The sequence below is a fragment of the Podarcis gaigeae genome (genome assembly GCF_964106915.1).
Source record: "Podarcis gaigeae genome assembly, chromosome: 15".
Lineage (NCBI taxonomy): Eukaryota > Metazoa > Chordata > Lepidosauria > Squamata > Lacertidae > Podarcis > Podarcis gaigeae.
Window position 1 is genome coordinate 32,016,476 of NC_139692.1, and position 12,741 is coordinate 32,029,216.

General features: G+C 47.5%; 1 protein-coding gene across 3 annotated transcripts in view; it reads left to right on the forward strand.

Moving 5' to 3' along the window:
* The window catches only part of POR (cytochrome p450 oxidoreductase), a 96,541-nt gene that overhangs the window by 45,711 nt on the left and 38,089 nt on the right, over window positions 1-12,741 (forward strand). The gene's annotated exons all lie outside the window — the stretch shown is intronic.

Here is a 12,741-nt window from a genome sequence, read left to right on the forward strand (position 1 = left end):
GTCCCTTTAAAAAAGGGGGGAGGGGGGTACAGAGTCAAAGCCGGACGCCTGGGTCTCTATAAAAAAGGTGGGTAGAGTAGAAGCCGGACGCCTGGGTCCCTTTCATTTGTAAAAGAGGAAGAGAGTTAGCACCCGGACTCCTGGGTCCATTTTGCTTTGAAAAGGAAGATGTGAGCGGAGGCCGGACGCCTGGGTCCCTTTAAGTAAGAAGTAGAGGAAAGTTAAGATTCCTGCAGGTCGAGTAGGGAAAAGCGTCCTGTGCTTGTTCCGCAAGGACGTGGGGGGGGGGGAGAAGGGCTGAAGGCAGCAAACAGCTAAATAAATCGGGGACCCCCTTTTCAAGGGGGCGTTTCAACGGTGTCTTACAGAACCAGGAGTCATAGGGGTTCTCTGGTAGTTAAATGCGAAAGGTGCTGGACTCCTGGGTTCACTTGGGTCGCGGAGGAATGAAGTGAACTCAGACCTCTGAATTTTCTTCTAAGGTCTTAAAATATATATTATGTCTTTGCTAAGTCTGGGACTTCTGAGTTTCTTAGGTGCAGCTGCAGGGCTTCCGTCTTCTTTGAGGAACAAGGAGTATGTTTCGAAGAGCCAGAGTTCCCCAGCATAACAGATAAAAATCAAAGCCTTTGAAAAACAGCAATCATACACACAGATTTTTACTGTTGTTGTAAAATGAAATGTGGATAGGTGGGAGAACCGTGTATGTGTCCTTTGAGGGAAAAGATGGGATATAAAGACAATACAGTGGTACCTCATGTTACAAACGCTTCGGGTTACAGACTCCGCTAACCCAGAAGTAGTACCTTGGGTTAAGAACTTTACCTCAGGATGAGAACAGAAATCGTGCAGCGGCAGCAGGAGGCCCCATTAGCTAAAGTGGTACCTCAGGTTAAGAACGGTTTCAGGTTAAGAACGGACCTCCGGAACGAATTAAGTTCTTAACTAGAGGTACCACTGTAAATAGACGTGTCTCAGGGTTGGCGACCACCTGTGCAGCTCTGAATGTTGCTGTACTGCAACTCCCATCATCCCTGTCCCTGGTAGCTGGGGCTGCTGGGAGCCAGGGGGGGGGGCTCCTTCCTTCTGGACCCTGGGACTTTCAAATCCTTGCAGGCACTTTGACCCTTTCTACATGTATACTTTACCAGAACTGTCTATCAGAGAGAGCTTGTGCTCTGGAAAGAAGTTACAGGGGGAAAGGCAGGGGATAGATAAATATGTAATAATAATGATGGGGATGATGATGACAGCTCAGTCGGTAGACTGTGAGACTCTTAATCTCATAGTTGTGGGTTCAAGCCCCATGCTGGGCGAAATATTGCAGGGGGTTGGACTAGATGACCATTGGATCCCTTCCAAATCTACAATTATTTGACTGGAAGCCAGATTCTGAAGCGTTGCTTGCTGTGGGGGTTATGCAACGTGGACACCAGGGACCTCCTGAATAAGCACAGTGTTTGTGAGCCAGGAGCACTTGTTGAGTTTTCTGGACCGTGGATAATAAGAACCAGCTTCTTTGGGATTAGATGTGACAGCAAGGAATGTTTTGACTGTCATGGCCCCCTGGACTCCAGTCTTTTCTGGAGCATGGGCATCAACAGCTTTTCCCCAAGCAAACCCAGATGTCTTTCACCTGGTTTTACTTGGGAGTCCTGGTTGATGGCTTTTTCTCCCCTTGCCTTTCAAAGCACGCTTTATAGGTGGACTGAGAACTATATGCTGTCCCCTGGTATTGGAGACAGTATGCTGGGGATCTTGAGCACTGTTATGTTCAGGTCCAAGGGATCTGGTTGGCCACTGTGAGAACAGGTTGCTGGACTATTAAACCCCCCCTCCATCCCTTTGGCCTGATTCAGCAACCAGGCACGTCTTAGGTCATGTGACTCTTCAATGCTAGGCGTGACTTCAGATGTTAGTAGCAGATTATAGTGACTCTGATTATAGGAGATTGTTTTATTAGGCCACTTTTGCACCGCCTGTCAGTCAAGGCCTCCAGCTGATTTGTGAAGTAGTAAAAACAAGAAACTATGAAATGCAACCAATATCTTCTTTAAAAATCAAGATGTGAAAAACAGTGCTGGCTAGGGCAAAACTAGCCAAAGGGTGTGTATGTGGGTAGCTTAATGAAACCCACAAGTACCCATTTCCTTCCCCATGCCTGTTTAAAACCAGTAAAAGATTGGGGTGGTGGATAATTAAAGTCACCAGCCCTTTCCATAATTTTATTCTCTCTTCTCTATAGCACTGAAGGAGGATAGTCACAAAAAAGGGAATGAGCCCCCTGGATTAGTTTAACATAATCGCTTTGCTCGATGGCCTATCTAGTGCAGCATCTTGTACATGCAGGACCCAAGCACAAAAGCACCCTTGGACTTCCAATAGTTTCCAGCAACTAGTATATGTGATCTTGAATGTGTTGGGTCTGGTTTGTTAAAAGTGGTCGGATGAGACTCTCTCTTGAGGTGACCAGAGTTCCTCTACGATCTGGATCCCCATGACCACCCCCATCCTGGGAGGAATGAGTTTTCAAAGGGCATCAAAAGCCTTGGCCTCCTTGCCTCCCCGCCCCCCCCCCCAATGTGAGGTACAGTGGTACCTCGGGATGTGAATGGGATCCGTTCCGGAGCCCTGTTCGCATCCTGAACAGAACGTAAGAAGTGACAGCGCGTGTGTGGGTTGCGTTTTGCCGCTTCCGCGCATGCGCGTGACGCCATTTTGACCGTCTGTGCATGCGCGAACGGCGGAACTCGGAAGTAATGTGCTCCGTTACTTCCGGGTCGCCACGGAGCGCAACCTGAAAATACTTATCCTGAAGTGTGTTTATCCCGAGGTATGACTGTAGTCAGTTCTAGGTTAGTGTTGACCTGCCAGCCCTGGTCTGAAATGGAGGCAGAATGCCTTTCCACAGTCAGTATCCAACAAACATGAGATGGTGGGTGCTCCAAACGTCGCAATAGGGTGCTCCAAGCACAGCAGCAGACAGAACAGTTCTGTCTGATAATGAAGAAATTAATTGTCCCCAAAGGTACATCAAATGGCCATGGATCAGTGATCACTTAAAAGCAGACTTCCTCAGACTCGGCACTCCAGATGTTTTGAGACTACAATTCCCATCATCCCTGACCACTTGCCCTGCTCGCTAGGGATCATGGGAGTTGTAGGCCAAAAAATCTGGAGGGCTGAGTCTGAGGAAGCCTGCTTAAAAGTGTAGTAAGTTGATCAACACCCAACATCTGCCTCCATTTCAGTGATCTTTGACAGTGGCTTTACCACGCCAACCATTCCTGTTCATGGAACATTTGTTTGATAATTATAAGTTTGTGACTCCACACACATATTATATGTCTTCTGTTTATGAATTTTGAAACAGTGTAGTGTTATAAAAACATTGCCAGTAGATTATTGGCTGACATGTTGCTTGTTGCTGTTCAGAATGTTCTGTTTTCCAGGCTTGGTTGCGCAGACCTGCTTTGGGTCCAAGCTTCCTGAGCACGTTTGTTTGTTAAAGCTGCATGTGCCTCCCTGTGATTCTTGGAAATTATTTCTCTCTCGTTGCATAAGGCCCTCGACTTTGCTTGTTCCTTTCCAACACACTTGAGGAAGGAACAACCTCAGGGTTTTGCTTAGGGTCTGGCTCCTTGCCAGGCCGTTGGATTTAAAGGGACGGCGCCACCTGTTGGCTCAAGGGCACCATTGCTTCCATTAGGACAAGGTCTCCCAAGAAGCCTAAGCTATTTGGGCAGTCCTGGTCTGGCACTGGCCTTTGGGATAACCTTTGCCATGACTTGGCAGGGTGGTGTCTTCTCTCTGCGTAAGCCAAGCTTGGCATGTGCCCCAGAATGCACTGAACCTGGCCCTGGAATGGGGTTCGTTCCTGGTCTCTGGTTGGCCAGGTGCTTTGAGAATCTCCCTCCCACACTCCAACCAATTTGTCTCACGAAACTTTTGCATTGCATAATATTTCTCTTTCCCTGCCATGAAGTTCTTCCAGTGGAGAAGGTTTAGGGCAGGCATAAGCAAACTCGGCCCTCTAGATGTTTTGGGACTACAATTCCCATCAATCCCCTGACCACTGGTCCTGTTAGCTAGGGATGAAGGGAGTTGTAGTCCCAAAACATCTGGAGGGCCAAGTTCGCCTATGCCTGGTTTAGGGCCACAGTCACTCCATGCATTCACAGTGCTTTGATTCCACTTTAAGCAGTTATGGCTCCCCTCCCCCCAAATTTTCGGAGCTGTAGTTTAAGGGCGGTGGGAGCATTTGCATGAAAATACCCACCACCTGGTTTAAAGAGTGGCCCCATTTTAGCCATGCACAAACCATGTGTTAGACACTCAGATATATAAGCTGGGCAACAGTCACCAAAACAGAATGCCTAGTTGCCATTTTGGGGCCAGATGCCTCAAAAGCTGTATTTTTCAGTACGATTTTTTGGTTCCTGAATTTCATTCTGATTGTGCAGATAAAATTTAACAGGTAGAATTCTACAGGATGTGTTGCTGGTGTGTGAAAAACAGTAAAGATCCGAGGATCCCCAGGCATGTTCCACCAAATGGTGAAGATGTCAGGGGCCATCCTGGCAGTATGTGGGGATAGTCAAATTATTTGGATATCTAAGAAATTCAGTAATCAGCCCTTAGATATATTGGAGACCAAGTTCCTCAAACATTTGATAAATAATCAACTGTACAGCATAACTTTTACTTGCTGGGTGCTGAAGGCAAATTGTGGACAAAAATATCAGGAGACCGCGGGCTTAATAGACTATAGGGTTGTAACAGCATTCAAAATGCCCTAGGCAGTGGGCACATTTTGTGATTGGTGTGGGTCCAGTTGCAACCACATGGAGATCTCTGGGTGGCAGGTTGGTGACTGACATCTCTTCATCTGGCTGGCCTCTCCAGCTTTCTTAACCAGGTAAACAGAAGAGCTTATTTATTGCATTTATATCCCACCTTTTTCTCCAAGGAGTACATGGTTCATTGTCCCCCTTGGCTAATCCTACAATGACCCTTTGAGGTAGGTTAGGAGGCTGTGACTGACTCCAGGGTCACCCTCTGAGCTTCCTGACTGAGTGGGGATTCGAACCCTGATCTCCCAGGTCCTAGTCTGGCAGTCGAACCACTACACCCCACTGGCTTGCTAGAGTATGCTATGGGGCATCTCTATAAATTAAGTAGGTAAATAAATATGAGGAAAACAAAATGTCACTTAGAGAAGGATTCGAAATATTTTCCTTGAAGCTTGCATTTGTTTTATTCTGGATTGTTTTATTTGATGTTTTGATGTGATGTAAACGACTTAGAGATTGCTTCTTTAAAATATAAAGCAATATAGAAATGATATTACATTTGTAACTCGGAAGTCAAATGCTTTGCGAGATGAACGTTTTGGCTCCCGAACGCCGCAAACCTTGAAGTGATGGTTTCGGTTTGCGAACCTTCTTTGGAACCCGAACATCCGTTGCGGCTTCCATTGCTTCCTGCAGCCAATTGGAAGCTGCGCCTTGGTTCCTGAACGTTTTGGAAGTTGAACAGACTTCTGAGGTACGACTATATAATTATTATAATAATAAGTATACAGTCGTACCTCAAAAGTCTGTTCAACTTCCAAAATGTTCATTATTATAATTAATATAATTATATAATTATAATAATTAATACATTATTATTTATTAATCCCCACAGGGGGAAAGATGGAACCTAGACATTCTGTTGTGGTGACCGTAACCTAGGTTTAAGGTGCTATTTGGCAATTGGCTTATATATCTATGTTTCTATCACTGAACCTCAAAAGGGTAATCAAATCCACCCCTCTGGAATGCAGGACTCACAGCTGAAGAGTCCCTTGGGAAAGGCTACCGTAAGGAAAACTAAATAAAAAAAGTTTCTCTTCCAGTAGCACCTTAAAGACCAACTAAGTTAGTTCTTGGTATGAGCTTTCGTGTGCATGCACACTTCTTCAGATATGCACACGAAAGCTCATACCAAGAACTAACTTAGTTGGTCTTTAAGGTGCTACTGGAAGGAAACTTTTTTTATTTTGTTTTGACTATGGCAGACCAACACAGCTACCTATCTGTAAGGAAAACTTGCAGTCTTGGGGACAAGTCTTTCTCTGAGCTGCTTTTGCAAGCCATTTTGGAGAGGGTTGTGTTGAGTGGCTGAGCTGTAACTGATCTCCCTGAGACTCTGTTTGAATAAAGAGACTCTCATCCCCGCCCTGGTATTGAGATTGTGTTGCTAACTGGCATTATGAATGCATAATGCCTCCTTTCGTATTATATAACTGCCCTGTTGCTTATGGCTGGATGCAAGACTCTGGGAAGGGTGTGTATAATCTCTGTGCGTGCCTCCACCCCTCGGCCCAGGTCGTTTTATTCACAAAAGAACTTTTACAGAGTGTTCTTAAGAACCAATCAGATTTCTTCTGAGCATTTCAACAAACCCCATGTGGGAACAAAGTTAAACTACCAAAACTAATTAAGCATGGGGTAAATAAAACAGAGGGGACGCAGGTGGCGCTGTGGGTTAAAGCCTCAGCGCCTAGGACTTGCCGATCGAAAGGTCGGCGGTTCGAATCCCTGCGGCGGGGTGCGCTCCCGCTGCTTGGTCCCAGCGCCTGCCAACCTAGCAGTTCGAAAGCACCTCCGGGTGCAAGTAGATAAATAGGGACCGCTTTCTAGCGGGAAGGTAAATGGCGTTTCCGTGTGCGGCTCTGGCTCGCCAGAGCAGCGATGTCACGCTGGCCACGTGACCCGGAAGTGTCTTCGGACAGCGCTGGCCCCTGGCCTCTTAAGTGAGATGGGCGCACAACCCCAGAGTCTGTCAAGACTGGCCCGTAAGGGCAGGGGTACCTTTACTAAATAAAACAGAACTACAAAGGAGAGCATTTGGCAACCCCTGAGGTCATAAACAAGCAATATACATGATAAAAAGGATGGCCAGGAGGACAGGATCATTATCACCTTCAGGTGAGATCTGTTTACTGGCCCTGATATTAACATCCTGGGATTAACATATCAGAAAGGCTACTTCAAAGAAACCGCCCACTGTCTGTGATGACCCAGGAGCCTGCCTGTTCAAGTGTGTACGTGACTTGTGAAGAAAGAGAAATGGAACAGGGATGCAGAGGTGTGGATTGATCAAAAATCATATCAAAATAGTTTAAACCCAGTCAACGCAATGCTTTCATTGCTGGCTTACTCTATATTTGTTATAATTCCTCATACCAATCCCACCTAATCACTACAATTGGTCCATCTAGCTGAGCACCATCTACATTGACTGGCAGCAGCCCTTCAGGCTTTTGGGCAGCGGTTTCTTCCAGCCCCATGCTGGGGGATGAAACCTGGAATCTTTTACAAAAGCAGGTGCTCTCTCAGGGAGATACAACGCTTCCCTCTAAATCAGGCATGGGGACCACGAGGTCCTCTGAACTGTTGCTGGACTCCCAACTCCAATCAGCCCCAGCCAGCACGGCCAAAAGCCTGAGATGATGGGAGTTGTAGTCCACCAACATCTGGAAGGCCATAGATTAAAGCACACTTTAATGATTCTTTGGGAGTCATTTTGGACTCACAGCTGTCCATGGAGGCACAGGTCAAATCTGTATCCAGGGCAGCTGTTTAACAGCTCCATCTGGTATGTAGGCTGAGACCCTATCTGCCTGCAGACTGTCTTGCCAGAGTGGTACATGCTCTGGTTATCTCCCGCTTGGACTACTGCAATGCGCTCTACGTGGGGCTACCTTTGAAGGTGACCCGGAAACTACAACTAATCCAGAATGCGGCAGCTAGACTGGTGACTGGGAGCGGCCGCCGAGACCATATAACACCGGTCTTGAAAGACCTGCATTGGCTCCCAGTACGTTTCCGAGCACAATTCAAAGTGGTGGTGCTGACCTTTAAAGCCCTAAATGGCCTCGGTCCAGTATATCTGAAGGAGCGTCTCCTCCCCCATCGTTCTGCCCAGACACTGAGGTCCAGCTCCGAGGGCCTTCTGGCAGTTCCCTCACTGCGAGAGGCCAAGTTACAGGGAACCAGGCAGAGGGCCTTCTCGGTAGTGGCGCCCACCCTGTGGAATGCCCTCCCATCAGATGTCAAAGCGATAAACAACTACCTGACATTCAGAAGACATCTGAAGGCAGCCCTGTTCAGGGAAGTTTTTAATATGTGACATTTTAGTGTATTTTTCATTTCTGTTGGAAGCCGCCCAGAGTGGCTGGGGAAACCCAGCCAGATGGGCGGGGTACAAATAATAAATTATTATTATTATTATTATTTGCATACAATTTAGAGCAGGAGGTAGGGGATTGTGCTGGTTAGCTGTGTCTTCTGGTCCAGAGGAATGGATGCCCACATCTTCTCTAGAAAAGGAATTCAGAAAGCAGGAGCGTTGGTTCCAAAATCGCTTTTCTTGAATTTTGACTTTAAAAATCTTCTTGGCCAAAGAGCTGGGGAGGATCTCCAAAAACTAATTCAGTATTGTTCTAAGAGAGGCTGTCAGGCAGATGTTTTCCTATCTCAGGCTGAGTGTTTAAATGTCAGATCGACCCCATCTGAGGTCGCTGCAACTACCCCAAATATGAAATTCTGCGAATTGCGCCAAATTATGTACACTCAGGAGGCCCTTTCAGTCCCATTTTGCTTTCTATAGCCTCTTGTCTGAATAAAACCCAAATTACCTTTAGTGGGCAGATTAATAAGAGGAGCAGCTCTCAAACAGCAAATTTGCTCAGATAATATTTCTGCGCTTGTGTGTGTATTACGTGTCCCACGCCTGCTGTAAGAGACCAAAAGAGCCCTGTGTTTAATGGCTCTTAATGTAAGACACGTGGGGCAGAGAATGTAACTTGACCCTAACTCTACAGCTAATCTTTGCACAAAACATTATAGCTGGGCGGCTTCCATGCATGCTCTCAGACAAGGTGTGCTCTTCAAAATGGATCAACACCTGAGAGGTTTGGGTTTTGCGGTGGCCAACCCTGCAACGTGAGCAGAGACGACATCATGGCTTTCAGTGTTTTGGTGGCATGTGTTTTTTAAAGCCTTGCCTTGCCCTTTTCACATGGTGCTTCCCTCTTACAGATGCACCTGACTGATATTACTTTTAATCAGTCAGGTTTGGTGGTAGAGCATCTGCTGTGTATGCATGAGGTCACAGGTTGAATCCTCGATGGCGTCTTTTGGTAGGGCTGAGAATGTCCCTGGCCTGAAACCATGGAAAGCTGTTGCTGCCAGCCTGTGTAGACAATGCTAAGCTAGATGGAGCTTCGCCCTATGGTGCCAGGGCAGGCTGCAGCAATTAAAACATGATATTAAACTGTTTAAAGCAACTTCCAGTGGCAGAAATAGGGTGGACCCAAGAAGCGTACACCTGACCTCAGGTGTCAAAAGCCAGGGTAAAAAGGCACGTCCTCAGCATTTGCGAGTTCACAGCTTAGGGGGCTACCACAGAGAAGGCCATCTCCCAACCCCACTGAGACTCTGAGGATAGAGGAACAGTCAAGAGGACCCCCTCTGCTGACAGTTGTTGTTTAGTCATTTAGTCATGTCCGACTCTTCATGACCCCATGGACCAGAGCATGCCAGGCACTCCTGTCTTCCACTGCCTCCCGCAGTTTGGTCAAACTCATGCTGGTAGCTTCGAGAACACTGTCCAACCATCTCGTCCTCTGTCATCCCCTTCTCCTTGTGCCCTCCATCTTTCCCAACATCAGGGTCTTTTCCAGGGAGTCTTCTCTTCTCATGAGGTGGCCAAAGTATTGGAGCCTCAGCTTCAGGATCTGTCCTTCCAGTGAGCACTCAGGGCTGATTTCCTTAAGAATGGATAGGTTTGATCTTCTTGCAGTCCTTGGGACTCTCAGGAGTCTCCTCCAGCACCATAATTCAAAAGCATCAATTCTTTGGTGATCAGCCTTCTTTATGGTCCAGCTCTCACTTCCATACATCACTACTGGGAAAGCCATAGCTTTAACTATACGAACCTTTGTTGGCAAGGTGATGTCTCTGCTTTTTTAAGATGCTGTCTAGGTTTGCCATTGCTTTTCTCCCAAGAAGCAGGCGTCTTTTGATTTCGTGACTGCTGTCACCCGCTTTGGGTGTTGCTATCTGCTATCTAACAACAACAACAACAACAACACATATAAAAACATAGTAAAACGTCAAACATTACGCACTTCCTGGTACTAGCCTGTTACTGGCCTGACATTCTTAATTTTTAAAATAATAATAATACTCTCTGCAGTAATGTAAAAGAGATAAACTACTACCTGACATTTAGAAGACATCTGAAGGCAGGCCCCATTCAGGGAAGTTTTTAATGTGTGACATTTTAATGTATTTTTAATCTTTGTTGGAAGCCGCCCAGCCAGATGGACGGGGTACAAATTATTATTAATAATAATAATAATAATAAATATGCTGATCAGTTTGGGAAGAGTCAAAGGCTTCTGTTGTGTCCTGGGGTTATAGCACATGTCCCACTGGGTGGAACTCGCACCCAGATCTGGGTGGGAGGCGAGAGTTACAGGTGAAATCCTAGGCGTTCGCATGCCAGCCTCCTCCTCCCACTGCATCTTGCGTTAGTTCCCTGCCCTATCAACAGTTGCAGTTGTCCCATTCCACACGTACACAACTCTATGCACTGGTCTACCTGGTGGATAGGTCGTTTATCTTTGCTTCTATATAGGTGAGATGTAGGAATTGCCACACTGCTCAGGGGTAAAGCACCCACCTCCCATACAGAAGGGACCAGGTTCAATCCCGGATGCCTCCGATTAAAAGTATCTGGCGGGGGGGGGGGGGCAGGACATGGTATTTTCCAAAATGCTTCCTTCAGATGTGGATGGCAAAGGCAGCCATAGCAGAGGTTACTGTCACAAGAGAGAACATCCCTCTTCTAAGAGGTCCTGTGGCCCAGTGGTAGAATGCTCTACATGCAGAAGGTCCCTGGTATCAATTGCATTTCCAGGCAGGTCTGTGGCAATAAATCAATGGGTTGTTATATACAGTCATATCTCGGGTTACAGCCGCTTCAGGTTGTGTTTTTTTCGGGTTGCGGACCGCCAAAACCCGGAAGTACTGGAACGGGTTACTTCCGGGTTTTGGTGGTTGTGCATGCGCAGAAGCGCTAAATCGCAACCCGCGCGTGCACAGACACGGCTTGCGAATGCTGTGGGTTGCGAACGTGCATCCCGCATGGATGAAGAGTATGGATTTGATATCCCGCTTTATCTCTACCCTAAGGAGTCTCAAAGCAGCTCACAATCTCCTTTCCCTTCCTCCCCCACAACAAACACTCTGTGAGGTGAGTGGGGCTGAGAGACTTCAGAGAAGTGTGACTGGCCCAAGGTCACCCAGCAGCTGCATGTGGAGGAGCAGAGACGCGAACCCGGTTCCCCAGATTACGAGTCTACCCCTCTTAACCACTACACCACACTGGCTCTCACACTGGATCATGTTCGCAACCCGAGCGTCCACTGTACCAAACAGATTGGGACTTGGGGGTCACCATGCCAGAAAGGTTGGGTACCATTGGGCCAAAAGTCATGCGCTTAATTTAATTCCTTTTGGTTGGGTGATAAAAACTTTGTAGAGACAGTTAATGCGCTTTTTGACACAGTAAGTTTGATCTGAGTCAACCAGTCCCAGTGTTGTCTACACAGACTGGCAGCTGCTCTCCAGGGGGGACATTCCTAGTCCTACCTGGAAGATGCAATTGGGGGTTGAAACTGGGAGCTTCTGCCTCCAAAGCAGATGCTCTGTCACTGAGCTGTTGCCTGTCACCTAAAAGCAAGCTAAGGTTCTAGTCCTCATGCCTCTGGACAGATGACTGAATTAAAACAGGAACATGATGATGATGCTTTAAACTGAGTTAAGCCACTGGGTCCATTTGGCTCAGTAGTGTCCGCCTTGGCTGGCAGTGGCTCTTCAGGGGATATTTGCAACCCTCCGTAGACATGCCAGCGATTGAACCTTCTACATACAGAGCAGACCACTGAGCCTACAGCCCTTTCAGATTGGCATCTGTGACAGGCAGCTAAACAATAATAACATCACAGAGTTGGGAGGGGCACCAGGGGTCATCTAGTCTGACCCCCCGCTGCATGGCTCACAGCCAAAGAATTCCTGACAGGTGGCCACCCAACCTCTGTTTAAATGCCTCCAAGTTCTTCCTAATGTTTATGATGCAGAACTGGTTGTCCGTAGTGCTAGGCACTGTTCAGGGGAGGCTTTTGCCCTGGAGTCCTTTGTCCCTTTTCTGCGCTCTCATCTGATCACCTGGCTCCTGAGGAACGTGACTCTCAGCTGCCCTTCCCAGCCACAGGCGGATAAGCCTCCATTGTGTTGCTCCACGGTTGCATCAACCCTGCTTGCACAACGTGACTTTGGAGCGCAGAGAGCTGGCACAATTTGTGTGGGAGGCTGGGCTCAGCGCCCTGCAGGAGGCATTTCTGTTCTGGGGTGGTTGTGTGTGGGCCGTTGTGCCGGGAAAAGTTGCCACGCCGGCCTCTTTCCTCACCCGCATTTCGATGTCAAGTTTAGCAGCTGGCCTGGAATAGGGGAAAGCACCGGGTTGCTGGCCTAAAACAGGGGTGTTGGGTGGATGAGATGACGGCAAACCACTTCTCTTCCTGCAGCTCTCCAGGGCCACCTGGTTTCTGCACGACTGAGGAAGTCCTTTGCCCACACGTCACACTCAAGCCTTGCTTGTTGACACGCTACCAAGAAAATCACA